We start from the raw sequence: 25,000 nt of genomic DNA, 5'->3' as shown, positions 1-25,000 counted from the left end.
TAATTGTTTTATAGGCTGAACATTGTAAATGTGGTTATAACAAATAGAGACCACAACAGCATAATCTTACAGTTTGCACTCCTATGAGGGTATGTATAATCAATTATTTTTCTGGCCCTTCTTTGGAGTGAATTATCCCCCATCTGTATAGGGGATTAATTGACGGATAAAGCATATATATATATATATATATATATATATATATATATATATATATATATATATATATATATATATATATATATATATATATATATATATATATATTATAGGCTGGACCCATGGTGAATACTGATACATTCAGCGTGATCATTTGATTTTAAATCCTTTTTGGTATGTACTTATGAATATTTAAATACCAGTTTGGATTATTTGCAAGTATTCTGTAGTTATATGAGGCACAATTGTATGGAAATTCTCCAATAATGTTATTATTGTATACACTGGTAATAATATGACCAATATATATGGTCTTTTATCAACCCTATAAATTCCGGCATCTGTATTTTTGTAGTTAATATCATACATCATTATTAAGTTGATTATGTCCATATATAATTGTTTCCATGAATATTAACGAGATCCATTTAATCCATCTATATAGATCCATTTAAATTTTATTTACCACCCCCCCTTCCCTATAGTAGTGGATTATTTAATTACCCTTATTATGCAATTAATTAATTAATTTTCATTATGATATGGTTTTTTCAGAAATTGATTGTGGGACTAATTACACCGTAAAAATCGGTTTTTGGCCCCTACTTTGATTGGTATGTATCAAACACTATTTTCAGATTATGATCAACATGGTATATTGTAAAAATAATTTTTCTTATTCGATTCATATCTATTATATAGACATGAACCCCTGATGAAGTCCTTGGGACGAAACGCGTCGGGTAGTGTTTCTTGTGAAAACATCAGACATCCTATATAATATACCACTTGATGGGATATACTGTCTGTATCATGTCTTCAACAACATTGTAAACTGCATTTCTCTATCGTCCTAAGTGGATGCTGGGGTTCCTGAAAGGACCATGGGGAACAGCGGCTCCGCAGGAGACAGGGCACAAAAAAGTAAAGCTTTTACCAGATCAGGTGGTGTGCACTGGCTCCTCCCCCTATGACCCTCCTCCAGACTCCAGTTAGATTTTGTGCCCGAACGAGAAGGGTGCAATCTAGGTGGCTCTCCTAAAGAGCTGCTTAGAGAAAGTTTAGCTTAGGTTTTTTACTTTACAGTGAGTCCTGCTGGCAACAGGATCACTGCAACGAGGGACTTAGGGGAGAAGTAGTGAACTCACCTGCGTGCAGAGTGGATTTGCTGCTTGGCTACTGGACACTAGCTCCAGAGGGACGATCACAGGTACAGCCTGGATGGTCACCGGAGCCGCGCCGCCGGCCCCCTTGCAGACGCTGAAGAGAGAAGAGGTCCAAAATCGGCGGCTGAAGACTCCTCAGTCTTCTTAAGGTAGCGCACAGCACTGCAGCTGTGCGCCATTTTCCTCTCAGCACACTTCACACAACAGTCACTGAGGGTGCAGAGCGCTGGGGGGGGCGCTCTGAGAGGCAAATAAAAACCTTATTAGAGGCAAAAAATACCTCACATATAGCCCACAGAGGCTATATGGAGATATTTAACCCCTGCCTAACTTCAAAAATAGCGGGAGACGAGCCCGCCGAAAAAGGGGCGGGGCCTATCTCCTCAGCACACAGCGCCATTTTCTCTCACAGAAAAGCTGGAGAGAAGGCTCCCAGGCTCTCCCCTGCACTGCACTACAGAAACAGGGTTAAAACAGAGAGGGGGGGCACTGATTTTGGCGATATTGTATATATATAAAAGATGCTATAAGGGAGAAACACTTATATAAGGTTGTCCCTATATAATTATAGCGTTTTTGGTGTGTGCTGGCAGACTCTCCCTCTGTCTCCCCAAAGGGCTAGTGGGTCCTGTCCTCTGTCAGAGCATTCCCGGTGTGTGTGCTGTGTGTCGGTACGTGTGTGTCGACATGTATGAGGACGATGTTGGTGAGGAGGCGGAGAAATTGCCTGTAATGGTGATGTCACTCTCTAGGGAGTCGACACCGGAATGGATGGCTTATTTAGAGAATTACGTGAGAATGTCAACACGCTGCAAGGTCGGTTGACGACATGAGACGGCCGACAATCTATTAGGACCGGTCCAGGCGTCTCAGAAACACCGTCAGGGGTTTTAAAAACGCCCATTTACCTCAGTCGGTCGACACAGACACAGACACGGACACTGAATACAGTGTCGACGGTGAATAAACAAACGTATTTCTCATTAGGGCCACACGTTAAGGGCAATGAAGGAGGTGTTACGTGTTTCTGATACTACAAGTACCACAAGAAAGGGTATTATGTGGGAGTGAAAAAACTACCTGTAGTTTTTCCTGAATCAGATAAAATAAAATGAAGTGTGTGATGATGCGTAGGGTTACCCCGATAGCAAATATTGGCGTTATACCCTTTCCCGCCAGAAATTAGGGTACGTTGGGAAACACCCCTTAGGGTGATAAGGCGCTCACACGCTTATCAAGTGGCGTTACCGTCTCCAGATACGGCCGCCCTCAAGGAGCCAGCTGATAGGAAGCTGGAAAAATATCCTAAAAAGTATATACACACATACGGTGGTTATACTGCGACCAGCGATCGCCATCAGCCTGGAGATGCAGTGCTGGGTTGGCTTGGTCGGATTCCCTGACTGAAAATATTTTATTTATGTAGAGCATTTAATAGGATGCATTCTATATATATGTATGTGAGATGCACAGAGGGATATTTGCTCTCTGGCATCAAGATAAGTGCGTTGTCCATATCTCCCAGAAGATGTCAGGGACACGACAGTGGTCAGGTGATACAGATCCCATACGGCAGATGGAAGTATTGCTGTATAAAGGGAAGGAGTTATTTGGGGGTCGGTCCATCGGACCTGGGGACCACAGCAACAGCTGGGAAATCCAACCTTTTTTACCCCAAGTTACATCTCAGCTAAAAAAGACACCGTCTTTTCAGCCTCAATCTTTCCTTTCCCATGAGGGCATGCAGGCAAAAGGCCAGTCATATCTGCCCAGACATAGAGGTAAGGGAAGTAGACTGCAGCAGGCAGCCCTTTCCCAGGAAAAGAAGCCCTCCACCGCGTCTGCCAAGTCCTCAGCATGACGCTGGGGCCGTGCAAGCGGACTCAAGGTGGGGGGGTAGTCTCAAGAGTCTCAGGGCGCAGTGGGATCACTCGCAAGTTGACCCCTAGATCGTACGAGTATTATCCCAGGGGTAAAGATTGGAGAGTCGAGACATCTTCTCCTCGCAGGTTCCTGAAGTCTGCTTTACCAACGGCTCCCTCCGACAGGGAGGCAGCATTGGAAACAATTCACAAGCTGTATATCCAGCAGGTGATAATCAAAGTACCCCTCCTACGACAAGGAAAAGGGTATTATTTTTCCACACTATATTGTGGTACTGAAGCCAGACGGCTTGGTGACACATAGTCTAAATCTAAAATGTTTTGAACACTTACATAAAAGGTTCAAATCGAGATAAAGTCACTCAGAGCAGTGATAGCGAACCGGAAAAAAGGGGACTATATGGTGTCCCTGGACATCAAGGATTACCTCCATGTCCAAATTTTGTCCTTCTCATCAAGGGTACCTCTGGTTCGTGGTACAGAACTGTCAATATCAGTTTCAGACGATGCCGTTTGAATTATCCACGGCACCCCGGGCCTTTTTACCAAGGTAATGGCCGAAAAGATGTTTCTTCAAAGAAAAAAGGCATCTAAATTATCCCTTACTTGCACGACCTAAAAAGGGCAAGTTCCAGAGAACAGTTGGAGGTCGGAAGAGCACTATCTAAAGTAGTTCTTCGACGGCACGACTGGATTCTAAATATTCCAAGAATCGCAGCTTTTTTCCGACGATACGTCTGCTGTTCCTAGGGATGATTCTGGACACGGTTCAGAAAAAGGTTTTTCTTCCCGAGGAAAAAGCCAAGGAGTTATCCGACCTGTCAGGAACCTCCTAAAACCAGGAAAGGTGTCTGTACATCAATGCACAAGAGTCCTGGGAAAAATGGTGGCTTTTTACGAAGCAATTCCATTCGGCAGATTCCATGCAAGAATTTTCCAAAGGGATCTGTTGGACAAATGGTCAGGGTCGCATCCTCAGATGCACCTGCGAATAACCCTGTCGCCAAGGACAAGGGTATATCTTCTGTGGTGGTTGCAAAAGGCTCATCTATTGGAGGGCCGCAGATTCGGCATACAGGATTTGATCCTGGTGACCACGGACGCCAGCCTGAGAGGTTGGGGAGCAGTCACACAAGGAAGAAACTTCCAGGGGGTATGGACGAACCTGGAAAAGTCTCTTCACATAAACATTCTGGTACTAAGAGCAATCTAAAATGCTCTAAGCCAGGCGGAACCACTCCTGCAAGGAAAACCGGTGTTGATTCAGTCGGACAACATCACGGCGGTCGCCCATGTAAACAGACAGGGCGGCACAAGAAGCAGGAGTGCAATGGCAGAAGCTGCCAAGATTCTTCGCTGGGCGGAGAATCACGTAATAGCACTGTCAGCAGTGTTCTTCCCGGGCGTGGACAACTGGGAAGCAGACTTCCTCAGCAGACACGATATTCACCCGGGAGAGTGGGGTCTTCATCCAGAAGTCTTCCACATGCTAATAAACTGTTGGGAAAGACCAATGGTAGACATGATGGCGTCTCGCCTCAACAAGAAACTGGACAAGTATTGCGCCAGGTCAAGAGATCCACAGGCAATAGCTGTGGACGCACTGGTAACACCTTGGGTGTACAAATCAGTATATGTGTTTCCTCCTCTGCCTCTCATACCAAAGGTATTGAAGATTATACGGTGAAGAGGAGTAAGAACAATACTAGTGGCTCCGGATTGGCCAAGAAGGACTTGGTACCCGGAACTTCAAGAGTTGGTCACGGACGACCCGTGCCCTCTACTTCTGAGAAGGGACCTGCTACAACAGGGTCCCTGTCTCTTTCAAGACTTACCGCGGCTGCGTTTGACGGCATGGCGGTTGAACGCCAGATCCTAAAAGGGAAAGGCATTCCAGAAGAAGTCATTCCTACCTTGATTAAGGCAAGGAAGGAAGTCACCGCGAAACATTATCACCGCATTTGGCGAAAATATGTCGCGTGGTGCGAGGATCGGAGTGTTCCGACGGAGGAATTTCAACTGGGTCGTTTCCTACATTTCCTACAATCAGGATTGTCTATGGGTCTCAAATTGAGATCTATTAAGGTTCAAATTTCGGCCCTGTCAATATTCTTCCAAAAAGAATTGGCCTCAGTTCCTGAGGTACAGACTTTTGTTAAAGGAGTACTGCATATACAGCCTCCTGTGGTGCCTCCGGTGGCACCGTGGGATCTAAATGTAGTTTTAGATTTCCTCAAATCCCATTGGTTTGAACCATTGAAAAAGGTGGATTTTAAATATCTCACATGGAAAGTGACTATGTTACTGGCCCTGGCTTCCGCCAGGAGAGTATCTGAATTGGCGGCTTTATCTTATAAAAGCCCTTATCTAATCTTCCATTCGGATAGGGCAGAACTGAGGACTCGTCCGCATTTTCTCCCTAAGGTGGTATCAGCGTTTCACCTGAACCAACCTATTGTGGTGCCTGCGGCCACTGGCGACTTGGAGGACTCCAAGTTGTTGGACGTTGTCAGAGCCTTAAAAATATACATTTCAAGGACGGCTGAAGTCAGAAAATCTGACTCGCTGTTGATACTATATGCACCCAACAAGTTGGGTGCCCCTGCTTCTAAGCAGACGATTGCTCGTTGGATTTGTAACACAATTCAACTTGCTCATTCTGTGGCAGGCCTGCCACAGCCTAAATCTGTTAAGGCCCATTCCACAAGGAAGGTGGGCTCATCTTGGGCGGCTGCCCGAGGGGTCTCGGCATTACAATTCTGCCGAGCAGCTACGTGGTCGGGGGAAAACACGTTTGTAAAATTCTACAAATTTGATACCCTGGCAAAAGAGGACTTGGAATTCTCTCATTCGGTGCTGCAGAGTCATCCGCACTCTCCCGCCCGTTTGGGAGCTTTGGTATAATCCCCATGGTCCTTTCAGGAACCCCAGCATCCACTTAGGACGATAGAGAAAATAAGAATTTACTTACCGATAATTCTATTTCTCGGAGTCCGTAGTGGATGCTGGGCGCCCATCCCAAGTGCGGATTATCTGCAATACTGTACATAGTTATTGTTAACAAATTCGGGTTATATTGTTAAGGAGCCATCTTTAAGAGGCTCTTTCTGTTATCATACTGTTAACTGGGTTTAGATCACAAGTTGTACGGTGTGATTGGTGTGGCTGGTATGAGTCTTACCCGGGATTCAAATTGCCTCCCTTATTGTGTACGCTCGTCCGGGCACAGTACCTAACTGGAGTCTGGAGGAGGGTCATAGGGGGAGGAGCCAGTGCACACCACCTGATCTGGTAAAAGCTTTACTTTTTTGTGCCCTGTCTCCTGCGGAGCCGCTGTTCCCCATGGTCCTTTCAGGAACCCCAGCATCCACTACGGACTCCGAGAAATAGAATTATCGGTAAGTAAATTCTTATTTTTTATTATATTTACCATTGGATTTTTATGTGATAATCTCTGTTCACTAAAAGTATAATGTACTTGGTGAATATGTGAATAAAATCTATTGTTTTTATCACTTTGCGGTCATAATCTGGAAGGATATTGTATGTACACAACATTTCTAGCTCCCTTTTGACATTTTGTATCGATATATATATATATATATATTCCTGTATGCCTGAAAGTAAATGCTGCGGTGCCCTCCAGGTGACTCTAGGTCACAATATGTAGCATGGGTAGAAGGTGGCACTCAAACAGACTCCTCATAGCAGATAATCAGGTAATTTATTAGACCAATGCAGCCGACATGTTTCGGGGCAAAACCCCCGTCCTCGGGGCCAAACAGCAAGTGAAAAACACAGTGTAAAACAACATACATATATACCAAAAAGCCAATAAACGTGAACATACTCACCTGTTTATCGGCGCCACCGCCAGCCACACCGCTCAGCTGTCTTCCGCGTCGCTGGATCATGGCGTGTCGGGTGCGCCGGAAGAACAGGGTAGTAACCATAGGAACGGCAAGAGCGTCCAGCAGGGCGCCACTGCTGTATCCCGGCTATCATCCTGTGAGACAATACAAGTAATGAATTAATATGCAAAAGACATAACAAACATAAGAATAAAAGCTAAAAAAATGGCACATGGTTAGCGCATTACTCATTTGGTTGGGCTGTCATCATAAATATAAATATAAACTTACAGTAGATGATTAATAAACTAGCTGACTTATCCCTAAGAAGGTAATCCGCAACCACAGAACTGTGTCTCCTAATCTTGGATTTATTATGGGCATATTTTGGGTACTACAAGAAGCATTGCAAGCTCATATGCTCATTTAGACCTCTAGGGGCTAGTGTACCAAGGGAAAATATCCATCGTGTTTCTTTCTGTAAAAGTCGCCTAGCCCTATTACCACCCCTAGGCATGATCGGTACATGATCAATAAGGGTGGCCCGTATGCTGGCCACCCCTTGTTTGGCTTGTAAACAGTGACGCGCAAACGGCTGCTCACTGGTACCTTTTTCATATGCTTTTTTGATGGCACTGCGATGCAGTGCCATCCTTTCTCTAAATTGGCGAATGGTCTTGCCCACATAGGCAAGACCACATGGGCAAGTTAATATATAGACTACATGTGTTGTTGTACACGTAAGTCTATGCATAATCCTTAATTTCTTACCAGAGTATGGGTGATTGAATGTAGTACCAGACACTAGGGTATTACAAGATATATATATATATATATATGAGTTGTGTAACAGCAGTGAAGTAGTCAGGTTTTGAGACTCTGTGATAGTGTAGGACCTGCATGAAGGTGGGGTACCTTGGCGAGCGGTATGCAGGCTTCCGTGCATTGGCCAATCCACCAACTAAACCCCCATCATTTATTTATTGAATTGTTGAGGATAAGTGAGTTTACTTTGGTGAGTGCTGGGTTCTTTGTTTGTATTTATTAGAGCGATGTGGTCATGGGCTACAAGCACCCCGCCCTGTGAGTGGTAAGTACAGCTGTGTACCCCGCTTTTGTGGTGGAGAGTGCTGTGTTACATGCACCCCACCCTGTGAGTGGTAAGTGCATAGCTGTGCCCCGCTTCTGGTGTGGTGAGTGCTGTGGTTTTTTTCTCTGTGTGTGTGTGTGTGTATGTGTATATATATATATATATATATATATATATATATATATATATATATATATATATTCATATTATGATTTATACTGAATGCTGAAGTAATAGTATTCCTTTTCATGTGCTGGTCGCTCTGTTGATAAAGCTCTAGGTCGGCCATGACGAGTTGGTCTCGGATGCTCTCAGGGAGTCTGAATGTTGTTTGCTTCCTGCCGCGGATAGAATGCTGTGAAAGTCAACTCCGGGTCGACACGGGGCCTTGTCACAAAGGATTGTATACAGGAAGCTAAGTGATATTTTATTTCTATGTTTTGGACTTATCTGCATTACATGCACACGGGGGAGTGTTTATATTCGGAAAGGCATCCGATAGCATTACCCTAATGAGAGAGGGGATGTTCCTTATGTTGGTTCTTCTCTAAAACATTGCGGCAGGCTGCCGGGCGTATATAGGAGGTGTTGCTGGGGGAATACTGAGGCTGACTCCGAGAGATACTGGAGTTTCTTCCTGGGACGGTGTACCGCTGTTTGGGGATGCCTCCGTTCAGTCAATCTCGACGGATACTCCTGGAAAATCTAACTTCGTGAGTTAGTCTGCTACCCAACGGTTGGTGACGCATTCATTTGTTGGATGCAATAGTTTTAACCGGTTCGATACCGCTCTTTTTTTCCTTTTCTTTGCAGACAGTAGAAGGTGAAAATAGGATTTTGGTACCGGTAAATCCTTTTCTCTTAGTCCGTAGAGGATGCTGGGGACTCCAAAAGGACCATGGGGTATAGACTGATCCGCAGGAGCTTGGGCACACTATAAAGACTTAAACTGGGTGTGAACTGGCTCCTCCCTCTATGCCCCTCCCCCAGACCTCAGTTAGAAAACTGTGCCCAGGAGAGATGGACATTTCGAGGAAAGAATTTATTGTTATAAACACGGTGAGTGTCATACCAGCTCACACCTCCAACACATCGTAGAACGTGGCATTCAGAAGAATACCAGCCAACGGCATGAACAAAACGCAGCCACATGCTGAGAGAATATGTAACACAAACCATGTGTCCACATAAGCAAAAATAAGACCCTGTATGCCATGGCATGACCAACTGTAGCAACCGCCTGACAGAGAAGACACACCACCAGGGTGTAACCAAAAGCAAAAACTGCAGACACAGTACGCACTGGGACGGGCGCCCAGCATCCTCTACGGACTAACAGAAAAGGATTTACCGGTAGGTACCAAAATCCTATTTTCTCTGACGTCCTAGTGGATGCTGGGACTCCGTCAGGACCATGGGGAATAGCGGCTCCGCAGGAGACAGGGCACAAAATTTAAAAGTTTGACCACTAGGTGGTGTGTACTGGCTCCTCCCCCTATGACCCTCCTCCAAGCCTCAGTTAGGTTTTTGTGCCCGTCCGAGCAGGGTGCAATCTAGGTGGCTCTCCTAAAGAGCTGCTTAGAAAAAGTTTGTTAGGTTTTTTATTTTCAGTGAGTCCTGCTGGCAACAGGCTCACTGCAACGAGGGACTTAGGGGAGAAGAAGTGAACTCACCTGCGTGCAGGATGGATTTGCTTCTTAGGCTACTGGACACTAGCTCCAGAGGGACGATCACAGGTACAGCCTGGATGGGTCACCGGAGCCGCGCCGCCGACCCCCTTGCAGATGCCAAATAGAGAAGAGGTCCAGAAACCGGCGGCAGAAGACGTCTCAGTCTTCATGAGGTAGCGCACAGCACTGCAGCTGTGCGCCATTGCTCTCCGCACACTTCACACCAGCGGTCACTGAGGGTGCAGGGCGCTGGGGGGGGCGCCCTGGGCAGCAATGTAATATACCTATTCTGGCTAAAATATATCACATATAGCCCCTGGGGCTATATGGATGTATTTAACCCCTGCCAGGTTCCAAAAAAACCGGGAGAAGAAGCCCGCCGAAAAGGGGGCGGGGCCTATTCTCCTCAGCACACAGCGCCATTTTCCTGCCCAGCTCCGCTGCGAGGAAGGCTCCCCGGACTCTCCCCTGCACTGCACTACAGAAACAGGGTAAAAACAGAGAGGGGGGGCACTTATTGGCGATATTTATAATATTTGAGCTGCTATAAAGGGAACACACTTATTAAGGTTGTCCCTATATATATTTATAGCGCTTGGGTGTGTGCTGGCAAACTCTCCCTCTGTCTCCCCAAAGGGCTAGTGGGGTCCTGTCTTCTATCAGAGCATTCCCTGTGTGTCTGCTGTGTCGGTACGTGTGTGTCGACATGTATGAGGACGATGTTGGCGTGGAGGCGGAGCAATTGCCTGTAATGTTGATGTCACCCCCTAGGGAGTCGACACCAGAATGGATGGCTTTGTTTATGGAATTACGGGATAGTGTCAGCACGCTACAAAAGTCGGTTGACGACATGAGACAGCCGGCAAACCAGTTAGTACCTGTCCAGGCGTCTCAGACACCGTCAGGGGCTGTAAAACGCCCTTTACCTCAGTCGGTCGACACAGACCCAGACACTGACACTGAATCCAGTGTCGACGGTGAAGAAACAAACGTATTTTCCAGTAGGGCCACACGTTATATGATCACGGCAATGAAGGAGGCTTTGCATATCTCTGATACTGCAAGTACCACAAAAAGGGGTATTATGTGGGGTCTGAAAAAACTACCTGTAGTTTTTCCTGAATCAGAGGAATTGAATGACGTGTGTGATGAAGCGTGGGTTACCCCTGATAAAAAACTGCTAATTTCAAAGAAGTTATTGGCATTATACCCTTTCCCGCCAGAGGTTAGGGCGCGCTGGGAAACACCCCCTAGGGTGGACAAGGCGCTCACACGTTTATCCAAACAAGTGGCGTTACCGTCTCCTGATACGGCCGCCCTCAAGGATCCAGCTGATAGGAGGCTGGAAAATACTCTAAAAAGTATATACACACATACTGGTGTTATACTGCGACCAGCAATCGCCTCAGCCTGGATGTGCAGTGCTGGGGTGGCTTGGTCGGATTCCCTGACTGAAAATATTGATACCCTGGATAGGGACAGTATTTTATTGACTATAGAGCAATTAAAGGATGCGTTCCTTTATATGCGAGATGCACAGAGAGATATCTGCACTCTGGCATCAAGAGTAAGTGCGATGTCCATATCTGCCAGAAGAAGTCTATGGACACGACAGTGGTCAGGCGATGCGGATTCCAAACGGCATATGGAAGTATTGCCGTATAAAGGAGAGGAATTATTTGGGGTCGGTCTATCGGATTTGGTAGCCACGGCAACAGCCGGGAAGTCCACCTTTTTACCTCAAGTCCCCTCCCAACAGAAAAAGCCGCAGTCTTTTCAGCCGCAGTCCTTTCGTTCCTATAAGAACAAGCGAGCAAAAGGACATTCATATTTGCCCCGAGGCAAAGGAAAGGGTAAGAGACTGCACCAAGCAGCCCCTTCCCAGGAGCAGAAGTCCTCCCCGGCTTCTGCAAAGGCCTCAGCATGACGCTGGGACCTTACAAGCGGACTCAGGGGCGGTGGGGGGGTCGCCTCAAGAATTTCAGTGCACAGTGGGCTCACTCGCAGGTGGACCCCTGGATCCTGCAGGTAGTATCTCAGGGTTACAGGTTGGAATTCGAGAAGTCTCCCCCTCGCCGGTTCCAAAAGTATGCTTTGCCAACGTCTCCCTCCGACAGGGCGACGGTATTGGAAGCCATTCACAAGCTGTATTCTCAGCAGGTGATAGTCAAGGTACCCCTTCTACAACAGGGAAAGGGGTATTACTCCACGCTATTTGTGGTACCGAAGCCGGACGGCTCGGTAAGACCTATTCTAAATCTGAAATCTCTGAACCTGTACATACAAAAATTCAAGTTCAAGATGGAGTCACTCAGAGCAGTGATAGCGAATCTGGAAGAGGGGGATTTTATGGTGTCCTTGGACATCAAGGATGCTTACCTTCATGTCCCAATTTGCCCTTCACACCAAGGGTACCTCAGGTTCGTGGTACAAAACTGTCATTATCAGTTTCAGACGCTGCCGTTTGGATTGTCCACGGCACCCAGGGTCTTTACCAAGGTAATGGCCGAAATGATGATTCTTCTTCGAAGAGAAGGCGTATTAATTATCCCTTACTTGGACAATCTCCTGATAAGGGCAAGATCCAGAGAACAGCTGGAGGTCGGAGTAGCACTAACTCAAGTAGTGCTCCAACAGCACGGGTGGATTATGAATTTTCCAAAATCCCAACTGATCCCGACGACACGTCTGCTGTTCCTAGGGATGATTCTGGACACTGTTCAGAAAAAGGTATTTCTTCCGGAGGAGAAAGCCAGGGAGTTATCCGAACTAGTCAGGAACCTCCTAAAACCAGGGACAGTGTCTGTGCATCAATGCACAAGAGTCCTGGGAAAAATGGTGGCTTCTTACGAAGCGATTCCATTCGGCAGATTCCATGCACGAATTTTTCAGTGGGATCTGCTAGACAAATGGTCCGGATCGCATCTGCAGATGCATCAGCGGATAAAATTGTCGACAAGGACAAGGGTCTCTCTGCTATGGTGGTTGCAGAGTACTCATCTGTTAGAGGGCCGCAGATTCGGCATACAGAACTGGGTCCTAGTGACCACGGATGCCAGCCTGAGAGGCTGGGGAGCGGTCACACGAGGAAGAAACTTCCAGGGCGTGTGGTCAAGCCTGGAAACGTCTCTTCACATAAATATACTGGAGCTAAGAGCAATCTACAATGCTCTAAGCCTGGCAAAACCTCTGCTTCAGGGTCAGCCGGTGTTGATCCAGTCGGACAACATCACGGCAGTCGCCCACGTAAACAGACAGGGCGGCACAAGAAGCAGGAGGGCAATGGCAGAAGCTGCAAGGATTCTTCGCTGGGCGGAAAATCATGTGATAGCACTGTCAGCAGTGTTCATTCCGGGAGTGGACAACTGGGAAGCAGACTTCCTCAGCAGACACGATCTTCACCCGGGAGAGTGGGGACTTCATCCAGAAGTCTTCCACATGATTGTGGTCCATTGGGAAAGACCAATGGTGGACATGATGGCGTCCCGCCTCAACAAAAAACTGGACAGGTATTGCGCCAGGTCAAGAGACCCTCAGGCAATAGCTGTGGACGCTCTGGTAACACCATGGGTGTACCAGTCAGTGTATGTGTTCCCTCCTCTGCCTCTCATACCCAAGGTACTGAGAATTATACGGCAAAGGGGAGTAAGAACGATACTCGTGGCTCCGGACTGGCCAAGAAGGACTTGGTACCCGGAACTTCAGGAGATGCTCACGGAAGATCCGTGGCCTCTACCTCTAAGAAGGGACCTGCTTCAGCAGGGACCGTGTCTATTCCAAGACTTACCGCGGCTGCGTTTGACGGCATGGCGGTTGAACGCCGGATCCTAAGGGAAAAAGGCATTCCGGAAGAGGTCATCCCTACCCTGGTCAAAGCCAGGAAGGAGGTGACTGCACAACATTATCACCGCATTTGGAGAAAATATGTTGCATGGTGCGAGGCCAGGAAGGCCCCGACAGAGGAATTTCAACTGGGTCGATTCCTACATTTCCTGCAAACAGGATTATCTATGGGCCTCAAATTAGGGTCCATTAAGGTTCAAATTTCGGCCCTGTCGATATTCTTCCAGAAAGAATTGGCTTCAGTTCCTGAAGTTCAGACTTTTGTAAAAGGAGTACTACATATACAGCCCCCGGTTGTGCCCCCAGTGGCACCGTGGGATCTCAATGTAGTTTTGGATTTTCTCAAATCCCATTGGTTTGAGCCACTCAAATCGGTAGATTTGAAATATCTTACATGGAAAGTAACCATGCTACGGCTTCAGCCAGGAGAGTGTCAGAATTGGCAGCTTTATCATATAAAAGCCCATATCTGATTTTCCATTCGGACAGGGCAGAATTGAGGACGCGTCCTCATTTTCTGCCTAAGGTGGTATCAGCGTTTCACCTGAACCAGCCTATTGTGGTGCCTGCGGCTACTAGCGATTTGGAGGATTCCAAGTTGCTGGACGTTGTCAGAGCATTGAAAATATATATTTCAAGGACGGCTGGAGTCAGAAAATCTGACTCGCTGTTTATACTATATGCACCCAACAAGCTGGGTGCTCCTGCTTCTAAGCAGACGATTGCTTGTTGGATTTGTAGCACAATTCAACTGGCACATTCTGTGGCAGGCTTGCCACAGCATAAATCTGTCAAGGCCCACTCCACAAGGAAGGTGGGCTCATCTTGGGCGGCTGCCCGAGGGGTCTCGGCATTACAACTCTGCCGAGCAGCTACGTGGTCAGGGGAGAACACGTTTGTAAAATTCTACAAATTTGATACCCTGGCTAAGGAGGACCTGGAGTTCTCTCATTCGGTGCTGCAGAGTCATGCGCACTCTCCCGCCCGTTTGGGAGCTTTGGTATAATCCCCATGGTCCTGACGGAGTCCCAGCATCCACTAGGACGTCAGAGAAAATAAGATTTTACTTACCGATAAATCTATTTCTCGTAGTCCGTAGTGGATGCTGGGCGCCCATCCCAAGTGCGGATTGTCTGCAATACTTGTACATAGTTATTGTTACAAAAAAATCGGGTTGTATTGTTGTGAGCCATCTTTTCAGAGGCTCCTACGTTATCATACTGTTAACTGGGTTCAGATCACAAGTTGTACGGTGTGATTGGTGTGGCTGGTTTGAGTCTTACCCGGGATTCAAAATCCTTCCTTATTGTGTACGCTCGTCCGGGCACAGTATCCTAACTGAGGCTTGGAGGAGGGTCATAGGGGGAGGAGCCAGTACACACCACCTAGTGGTCAAACTTTTAAATTTTGTGCCCTGTCTCCTGCGGAGCCGCTATTCCCCATGGTCCTGACGGAGGCCCAGCATCCACTACGGACTACGAGAAATAGATTTATCGGTAAGTAAAATCTTATTTTCTCAAACGTCCTAGAGGATGCTGGGGACTCCAAAAGGACCATGGGGTTTATACCAAAGCTCCCAAACGGGCGGGAGAGTGCGGACGACTCTGCAGCACCGAATGAGCAAACAAAAGGTCCCCAAAAATCAGGGTGTCAAACTTGTAGAGCATAACAAAAGCTTTGATCCTGACCAAGAATCAGCTCAGCAAAGTTGAACCGCCGAGACTCCTCGGGCATCCGCCCAAGAAAAGCCCATCTTCCCAAAAGAATGGACCTCCACCGACTCCAGTGACTGCAATCCAGCCATAGAACGACAATGCCAAACTGCATCACAGATTCAGCGTGTAACAGACTGCATAACGCAGCCTCCCAAACCATGCTGGGAACATACCAGACAAACATAGCGTCTGTTTCTCCAAACTGAGCCAAATTGGCGACCCACATACTCAAAACCCTGGCTAGAGCGAGGGAATTTGAATCGGCTAATGCCCAAGTAACCACCGGCATCAAAATAGGCCGATTTCTGCGAAACCCAGAAACCACTCTTGGTATAACCACCAACCGAGTCCTCAATTCCTCTCTATCCACCTGAAAGGTCAAACAAGGCTCTTGTGAGACAAAACCACCACTTCAGACACCCGTCTTGCGGCCGTCAAAGCCAATAGCATGACCACTTTCCCAGAGAGAAATTTTGTAAAGAAACTTATTAGGCTTGCATCCACACCGGCTTGTAAAGTATGGATAAGCACGACCTAGCTGAAAGTCTTCCATAGGAGCCTTCCTGGATACACACCGAGACACATAATTACTCCAACTACGGTGGTAACGCTTTGCCGTTAGTTTTTTCCTAGCCTGAAGAATTGAGGAAACGACTTAACTGGGAACACCCGTTCGGCTTAGGATATGGCATTCAACCGCCCCGCTGTCAGACGCAGCCGCTGTAAGTCATGATACATGACCTGATCTTGTTGTAACATTACCTCACTTAGAGGAAGAGGGCAGTAATCTTCTTAGGAGTAAACCATGAAAAACTGGATAGCCAACCCTCGCTGGCTAGACCGGATTCCAGAGGATCACCGGAACCTCTGATCATCTTACGCTTACCACCGTCGGAAAAGTGAAAACGGAGAGGCCACATAGACCGACCAAAAATATCCATGGTGTCACAAGGATGTCCACTGCTATATCTTGAATGTTCCAGGTCAAGGAACAATCTCCCTGAGGCCTCCCGTGGAGGCGAGACGCCAACATGTCCAATTTCGACACTCCTCAAAGACTTGACACGTCTGGGAAAGCTTCTCAATGATGACTGAATTTTTCCCGGCTGGATATCGCGTCAGCAGAGGAAATCTATTTCTCCGTCGTTTACCTCCGGAACGAAGACTGTTAATACAGCGTTTACCAGACTTCCCACTCAACTGCCAACTGTGCATCTTCCGCCATTGCCGCTTTGCTCCTTGTTCCGCCATAGCGGCTTACCTACGCCACTGCTGACAAGTCTGGCAGAACTAACACTGGCAGAACACGAAAAATAAGTTAGTCGAAAATAGCTCTTAATTCAAGAAAGCTTTATAGCAGACAAGCTTCCCAACTTGACCTTATCCTCTGGAAATACGTCTCTTGCAAAGGACTGCTCCCCAGCTTCGGAGATCTGTATGCACGGACACCAGGATCTAACCTGGATCCCGAACCTTCATTCCTCTAGAAGGAGAGAACCGAGTAGACGCCACAGAAGCGATGTCCTGGCCGTTAGGATTATATTCCGGTGCATGCGCAGGTGAGACCCGGACCACAATTCCAACTGGTCCCTTAAAAACCACTCTGGTATTAGACCTGCTCACCGAAAAAGGCCTCTTAGGCCGCACCCATCTGTTTTATTAACGGAACATATTGATGAGGTGTCACAGCAAAGCCGAACCAACTCTGGATCCTCAGACCTCTTTCCACAGGAAACACACCGAACCTTAACCAATCAGTATCCACTCTGAAACCCACTTTCGACATCTGCGTCGTTGGGAACAGCCAATCCCTGTGTCGAAGAACAGTCAGAGAGAAACAACGATTTGCACCTTTATACAGGGACAACCTGACAATGTCCTGAACCTGACGCACCTCTGTATGGTGTCGCGTACTACCTCCCCTTCCAGAGGGGAACGGCAAGATCTATTAGAAAAAACAGTAAGGGGAAAAAACCGTAACACAGAATGTCCCCCTTTTGGATTCTATAAATAACTCATAGGTCCTAATCTATTCCTGGGCTAACTGACACTAGTAGACAAGCGGTCACCGGAGTGGGGACCAGCCAAATAGACTCAGCGACTAGTGGTGGATGTAGTGGAAACAGAAAACGACATTCACTTCTGCGAACCTAACAAGGTTGCAGAACACCTACCTTTTCACCTTCCGCTTCCTGCACAGAAACGGAAAAAAGAAACGGTATCGAACCGGACAAAACGACTGCATCCCACAAAAGAATGCGTCGCCAACCGTTGTGAAGGAGGCTAACTCACAAAGTTAGACTTACCAGTGGTATCCGCCGAGAGTGACTGAACAGAGGTCACACCAAACAGCTGTATACCTCCCTCCAGTATCACTTGGAGACATTCTCAGCATTTTTCCGGTCACACCTCCTGCTGTCACGTGGTAGCCTGCTGTAATGTTATAAGGTAGAATCAACATCGGCAAGCTTACCCACTCTGGGTAGGGTAATTCTATCGGATGCCTACCCGAATACAACACTCCCTCATGTGCAAATAAGGTCAAAGTATCGAAATAAAATTTCACTTCGCTGCCTGTGTATGATCCTGTGCAACCGGGCTCTGCGTCGACCAGGAGTTGACTGTCCTAAAGTTCTCTCCGCGTCAGGAAGAGAATAATATTCGGACTCCTTGAGAGGATCGAATACCAACTCGCCACGGCCAATCTAGAGCTTAATCAACAGAGCGACCAGCACATGATAAGAATACCATTATTTCAGCATTCATTGATATACATCCTGCAATACACAATAAAACACATACCGTATATACTCGAGTATAAGTCGACCCGAATATAAGCCGAGGCACCTAATTCTACCACAAAAACCTGGGAAAACTTATTGACTCGAGTATAAGCCTAGGGTGGGAAATGCAGCTCTAGCCGTACACAGCCCTCAGTGCCAGATATGCCCTTATACTGCCAGATATGCCCTCATACTGACAGATATGCCCCCACAGTGCCAGATATGCCCCCACAGTGCCAGATATGCCCCCACAGTGCCAGATATGCCCCCACAGTGCCAGATATGCCCCCACACTGCCAGATATGCCCCCACACTGCCAGATATGCCCCCACACTGCCAGATATGCCCCCACACTGCCAGATATGCCCCCACACTGCCAGATATGCCCCCACACTGCCAGATATGCCCCCACACTGCCAGATATGCCCCCACACTGCCTGATGTGCCAGATATGCCCTCATGCTGCCACATATGCCCCTCATGCTGCCACATATGCCCCTCATGCTGCCACATATGCCCCCTCATGCTGCCAGATATGTCCCCTCATGCTGCCAGATATGCCCCCTCATGCTGCCAGATATGCCCCCTCATGCTGCCAGATATGCCCCCTCATGCTGCCAGATATGCCCCCTCATGCTGCCAGATATGCCCCCTCATGCTGCCAGATATGCCCCCTCATGCTGCCAGATATGCCCCCTCATGCTGCCAGATATGTCCCCTCATGCTGCCAGATATGCCCCCTCATGCTGCCAGATATGTCCCCTCATGCTGCCAGATATGTCCCCTCATGCTGCCAGATATGTCCCCTCATGCTGCCAGATATGTCCCCTCATGCTGCCACATATACCCCCTCATGCTGCCAGATATGCTCCCTCCCCAAGTGCCAGGTATGCCCCACAGTGTTGTTACTTACCCCTCCGTCGATCCCGCGCTGTCTTCTGGAGGGACACAAAGCGCGCAGCACGCGCCTCTCCTGTGTCCCTCCTGCATCTTCGGCGGCCGCGGCAGGTCTATTAAAGGAAGTGCCGGTTCGTGATCAGAGGTCACGAACGGGTACTTCCTGTAATAGAACCGCCGCTGCTGCCGCCGGAGATGCAGGAGGGACACAGGAGAGCCGCGCGCTGTGCGCTTCGTGTCCCTCCTTCACACTGCTCTGCCTCTGCCTGTCACTGACTCGAGTATAAGCAGAGGTGGCTTTTTCAGCACAAAAAAAAGTGCTGAAAAAGTCGGCTTATACTCGAGTATATACGGTATATCCTAATCATGCATATATAAACCCATATCTACATATATAAACATAAAGACATAACCTATATGCAAGTGGATTGTCCCGACCAGTCAGGTCCCTAGAGACAGTAATGTGTTGTGAATGTGTATAATCATGTACTGACACGCCCCCGATGTGGATCTACCAGGAACGTTATGGTCGACAGAAAACTTAGTAAATGTCGACAGCAAGGAATAGTAAGGGGGCAAAAAATAATAATAATAATAAACTTGGAACCCCGAGGTGTCTGAGGGAAGCATACAAATACAAATTTGATAAGACTCCCCCCACAAACACCTATAAATAAATATATATATATATATATATGTGTGTATATATATATATATATATATATATATATATATATATATATATATATATATATATATATATATATATATGTGTGTATGTGTGTGTACAAGGCAATAACAGCCTGACAATATTTCACCCAGGAAATACCGTTGATGCCGACAGGGCATCCACAAACCACTGTGACTTCCCTAATGTGTTAACTGTTTTAAGCACACAAAAACCAACTTGGTAATAATTTTCCGAATCAAGTACCGCCCTGCGTCTGCGCAGCCGCCAGTTATCCCCACAACAGCTCGTGATAAAGCCCCCACACCCGTCGACACATGTCGACTCACCGATAGTGGGTAAACTAACAGGGAAACAGTGAATTTATGTATTACAACAAGGATTATGCATCCATTATCAAACATAATGCTATATGACACCCATATAGCATTAAAAACACTGTGCCCCCCTCCATCTTACTATACAGCAAGTCCTTGCGGGGATGTGAGGAAAATGGCGCTTCTTCCCGGCGCGCTCTCGCCCCTTATCCGAAATATACAGTCTGGACACCTATATAGTGTAAATCCACTATATATCAACAAACACTGCCGTTCAGGGCGCCCCCCCCCCCTGCGCCCTGCACCAAAGTAAAACGTTGGTGTGTGGGAGCACTGGCGCGGCATGCGACCGCATCTATGACCGGCGGTATCGCGTGCGGCGCCGGGGACTTACATTTATAAACAAAATATGCAGCCCAGGGCGCCCCTCCCGGCGCCCTGCACCCATGGAGCTGGCGTCGGGGAAGAAATGGCACGTAGCGCGCTAGAACATGCTGGCGGGGTCCGGGGCACGGAGCCCCGGCACCGCCAGTTTTAACCTTTTACTGCCTGACTATGCTGCCCAGGGCGCTCACCCCCCCCCCCCAGCGCCCTGCACCCGTGGGAGCCGGCGGCGGGGAAGAAACGGCGCGTAGTGCGCTACAATATGCTGATGGGGGTCCGGGACACGGAGCCCCGGCACCACCAGACTGATCTCACACAGCCCAGAAAACAGTAATATGCTGCCCAGTGCGCTCTTCCCCCCCCCCCCCCCCCCCCCTCCCCCTCCAGCGCCCTGCACCCCTTGGAGCTGGCTACGTGGAGGAATGGCACGCAGCGCGCTGTTATATGCTGGCGGGGGTATGAGACACAGTGCCCAGGCACCGAAATGCTTTTATGCCAGCCTTAAAAAGAAGACAGTAACCTGCTGCCCAGGGCGCTCCCCACAGCGCCCTGCACCCTGTGAGTGCCATTGGTGTGTGGGGGCATGGAGACCGCTGTACCTCCGTTACTGAAGTCTTCTGTTCTTCACATACTCATCCGGCTTCTTTCTTCTGGCTTCCGTGAGGGGGGTGACTGCGTGGCTCTGGGAACAAGCAGCTAGGCGCACCAAGTGATCGAACCCTCTGGAGCTAATGGTGTCCAGTAGCCGAGAAGCAGAGCCCTTGAATTAAGAAGAAGTAGGTCTGCTTCTCTTCCTTCACTCCCACGATGCAGGGAGCCTGTAGCCAGCAGGTCTACCTGAAAATAAAAAACCTAACATAAAGTCTTTTAGAGAAACTCAGGAGAGCTCCCCTAGTGTGTTACCCATCACTCCTGGGCACAAAGTCTAACTGAGGTCTGGGGGAGGGGCATAGAGGGAGGAGCCAGTTCACACCCAGTTTAAGTCTTTATAGTGTGCCCAAGCTCCTGCGGATCCGTCTATACCCCATGGTCCTTTTGGAGTCCCCAGCATCCTCTAGGACGTATGAGAAAGGTAAGTGTTCTGCAGCCTTGGTAGGTTCGCAGAAGCGGATGTCGTTTTCTGTTTCTACCACATCCACCACATGTCCCTGAGTCTATCTGGCTGGAGCCCACTCCGGTGGAAACTCGTCGACTACTTTCAGTCAGTCCGGGAATAGACTAGGACCTGTGAGTTAATTATAGAATTCAAAGGGGGACATTCTGGTGTTATAGATGTTTCCCTCACTGATTTTTCTGATGAATCTTGCCGTTTCCCCTCTAGAAGGGGAGGTAGTACGCGACGCCATACCAGAGGTGCGTCAGGTTCAGGGCATTGTCCTGCTGTCACTGTTTAAAAAGCAAACAAAAAAAAAATCCTAGAGGTTTAAATGAGTTCAGATTACCTGGGTGGATGTCCAGGATTGTCCTTACCATTTTCACCGGAGTGATGGCAGTGGGATGGTATTCTTTCGATAGTAAGAGCCATTGTGGTTCTGTACTGGCACACTCTCCTGATTAAGGCGAGGTCAAGACACAAGTGGTGCAAATCGTTGTTTTCTCTCTGACTGTTCTTCAACTCGGGAAGGCTGTTATTCCCAACGATGCAGGCGCCGGAGGTGGGTATCAGAGTAGATACGGAATGGTTAAAGTTCTGTGGTTTCCTGTGGAAAGAGGTCTGAGGATCTGGAGTCGGATCAGATTTGCAGTGACGATCCATCAATATGTTCACCGGAGTTGATGAAGATCGGTGCGGCCTAGGAGGCCTTTTCGGTGAGCAGGTCAAATGCCAGAGTGGTTTCCACGGGGCCAGTTGGAAATGTGGTCCGGATCTCACCTGCGCATGCGCTGTAATATAATCCTAATGGCCAGGTTTTCGATCCTGTGGTGTAGGCTCAGTTCTCACCTCCTAGAGGGACGAAGGTTCGGAATCCAGGATGAGATCCCGGTGTCCATGCATGCAGATCTCCGAGACTGCGGTGCAGTCCTTGCAAGGGAAGTATTTCCAGAGGAAAAGGTCGAACTGGAAGGCTCGTCTGCAATGCGTTTTCTTGAATTAAGAGCTATTTTCAATGAACATATGCTTCGTGATCTGCCCGGGTTAATTCTGTCGGACGACTTGACAGAAGTGGTGTAAGTAAGCCGCTAGAGCAGAACAAGGAGCAAAGCGACAATGGCAGATGCCGAAAAAGTTTTCCGCTGGGTGGAAAGACTGGGAAACGCTATATTAGCAGTCTTCGTTCCAGATGTGACCGTCGGAGAAATAGATTCCTCTGCAGACGCGATCTCCATCCGAGAGAAATACGGTCGTCATCGAAAAGTTTTGTTGATTCGACAAGTCGTTGAGGAGTGCCTCAGTTGGACATGTTGGCGTATCGCCTCAATGAGAGACCTCAGAGATATTGTTCCAGGTCAGAGGACAATCAAGCTATGGCAGTGGACGTCCTCGGGACACCAGGGGTGTTTTCAGTTGGTCTGTGTCCCCTCCGGTTTCACTCTTCTGAAGGTGATAAACGTAAGAAGAACAAGGGTTCAGGGGATCCTCATTGTTCCGGTCTAAACGAGGAGGGCTTGGTATCCAGTTCTTCTTCAAGATTTACTCCTAGAAGATCCCTGGCCTTTTCCTTTACGTGAGGAACTGTTACAACAAGATCTGGGCGTGTATCAGAACTTACCGCGGCTGCGTTTGACTACGTGGCGGTTGAACGCCATATCCTAGCCAGAAAGGATATTCCCAGTGAAGTCATTTCCACATTTCATCGGGCTAGAAAAGGAGTAACGGCGAAGCCTTACCTCCGTGTTTGGAGAAAATGTGTATATTTGGTGTGACTCCAAGAAGGCTACTATGGAAGTTTTCAACTGGGTCGTTCTTCTCCATTCTTTGCAAGCAGGTGTGGGTGCAGGCCTAAAGTTAGGCTCCATTTCAGTGCGGCTTTGGCCTTGTAAATTTTATTTCGGGAAAGTATTGGCATCCTTTTACCAAAGTTCGGACCTTCGGGGAAGGAGTACTGCACATCCAACCTCCATTTGTGCCCCATTAGCACCGTGGGACCTTGACGTGGTGTTGCGTTTTATTGTGTCAAAAGGTTTGGAACCTTTTATGACAGGTTGTGTTAAAGTTTCTCTCTTGGAGAGTGGTCATGCTTTTGGCTTTGGCGTCCCCAGGGCGGATGTCTGAAGTAGCGGCTGGGTCTCACAAGAGCCCCTGTTTGATCTTCCAGGTGGATAGAGCGGAATTGAGAACTCTGATAATAGTTCTGCCAAATGTGGTTTCGGTGTTTTGCAGAAACCTGCCTTTTTGATGCCTGTGGTTGCTTAAGCATTGGCTGATTCAAGGTCTCTTGATGTAGTCAGGGCTTTGAATATTTATGTCGCCAAGTTGGCTCAGATTGGGGAATCAGAGATTGTTTGTCCGGTATGCCTCAGCGTGATTGGGGCGCCTGCGTCTCTGCAGTTTGTTACACGCTAGATCTGTGATACGATTCGGCGTGCTCGTTCTACGGCTGGATTGCCGTTACCGAAGTCGGTGGTGTCCCATTCTACTAGGTAGAGGGGCTCTTCTTGGGCGGATGCCTGAGGAGTCTCAACGGTTCATCTTTGCCGAGCGGATACTTGGTTGGGTTCAAACACTTTGGCTAAGCTCTACAAGTTTGATACCCTGGCTGATGGGGACCTCATGTTTGCTCAATCGGTGCTGCAGAGTCGTACGCACTCTCCAGCCCGGTCTGGAGCTTTGGTATAAACTCCATGGTCCTTACGGAGTCCCCAGCATCCTCTAGGACGTTTGAGAAAATAGGATTTTAATACCTACCGGTAAATCCTTTTCTCTTAGTCCGTAGAGGATGCTGGGCACCCGCCCCAGTGCGTACTGTGTCTGCAGTTATTTGTTATGGTTACACTCTTGTGGTGTTTCTTTTCTGTCAGCCTGTTGCTGACGTTGTGGATGTCACGGCATGCGGTGTCTTATTATTGGTTGTGTTGACACACTGGTTGTGTTGCTTATTCTCTCAGCATGCGGCTGTGTATTGTCCATGCCGTGGCCTGGTATTCTTTTGACTACCACGTTCTGCGGTATGTTCGTGGTGTGAGCTGGTATGACACTCACCGTGTTTAATCAATACATCTTTCCTCGAAATGTCCGTCTCCCTGGGCACAGTTTTCTAACTGAGGTCATAGAGGGAGGAGCCAGTTCACACCCATTGAAAGTCTGATGGTGTTCCTTTAAAAACCAGACATTTGCAGCTAGTATAGTCATTTACCACATTAACAATTATTTCTGATTAATGTTATCTTCATTGGGGGAAAAAAAGCCAGTGCCTTTCTTTCAAAAAGAGGGATATTGTCTGGGTGACCCCAAACTTTTGAACGGTAGTGTATTAGTGCTGACTGAAGACGTGACCTTTCCACACAGAGATTTGCTGTATTTGGATTACCTCAAATAATCCTAATTTGCTGTGCCATCTGGCGCATGCAGTCTATATTCACTGCTTATTCAAATGTGTTGTTGCTTCAAAGATA

General features: G+C 47.9%; 1 protein-coding gene across 2 annotated transcripts in view; it reads left to right on the top strand.

Moving 5' to 3' along the window:
- Positions 1-25,000, top strand: part of TXLNG (taxilin gamma) — a 230,039-nt gene that overhangs the window by 22,206 nt on the left and 182,833 nt on the right. The window contains exon 1 of one of the 2 annotated variants that reach the window (XM_063953940.1): positions 753-773. The exons of the other annotated variant lie outside the window; for it this stretch is intronic. The gene's annotated coding sequence lies outside the window, so the exon portion shown is untranslated. Of the gene's footprint in view, positions 1-752; positions 774-25,000 lie in introns of those variants that run through there. 2 annotated transcript variants of the gene reach the window in all.

The sequence above is a fragment of the Pseudophryne corroboree genome, chromosome 2 (genome assembly GCF_028390025.1).
Source record: "Pseudophryne corroboree isolate aPseCor3 chromosome 2, aPseCor3.hap2, whole genome shotgun sequence".
Classification (NCBI taxonomy): domain Eukaryota; kingdom Metazoa; phylum Chordata; class Amphibia; order Anura; family Myobatrachidae; genus Pseudophryne; species Pseudophryne corroboree.
This window is presented reverse-complemented; position numbering and strand designations above follow the sequence as displayed.